Source organism: Podarcis erhardii, assembly GCF_964252035.2.
Source record: "Podarcis erhardii genome assembly, chromosome: 7".
NCBI classification, from domain to species: domain Eukaryota; kingdom Metazoa; phylum Chordata; class Lepidosauria; order Squamata; family Lacertidae; genus Podarcis; species Podarcis erhardii.
The window spans coordinates 74,524,073-74,524,565 of record NC_138511.1 but is presented as its reverse complement, the minus strand read 5'-3'; positions in this window follow the sequence as shown (position 1 = coordinate 74,524,565).

Below are 493 nucleotides of genomic sequence, written 5' to 3'. Positions count from 1 at the left end.
TTTGGAAAGCTTTTCTACACTGACTTCACTGTGTCAGCATGATTTTAATACTGTAGATATGCAAATAAATAGGATGGGTGGTGGGAAACTCTGATGGCTATGTTCAAGCAAGGAGGCAAGGAAGCCATCTTCTTCAGCCTCCAGATGTTTGACAACAATTCTCATCATCCCTGACCAATGGCTAAGAGGGCTGGGGACGATGGGAGTTATAGTCCAACAACATCTGGGAACCTAGACAAACAATGTTCGAGAGGCAAAGGGTGTTGAATTTTGAACTAGACTCCAGTCAGTGCTCAGTCCCTCATATTCTTATGGGAGCGGGTAGGTGTTAACAGAGAAATCTGAGGGCTCCCTTGGACAAAAAATAAGGACAGCAGCCAGGAATACCAGAGCAAAACAGCAGCCAGTAAGGCTTGGTCTTTATTGAAGACTGTCGTGACAGGACTCCCACCTGCCACAAGGTGGAACAAGATGGAAGCCTCGAACAAAAGAG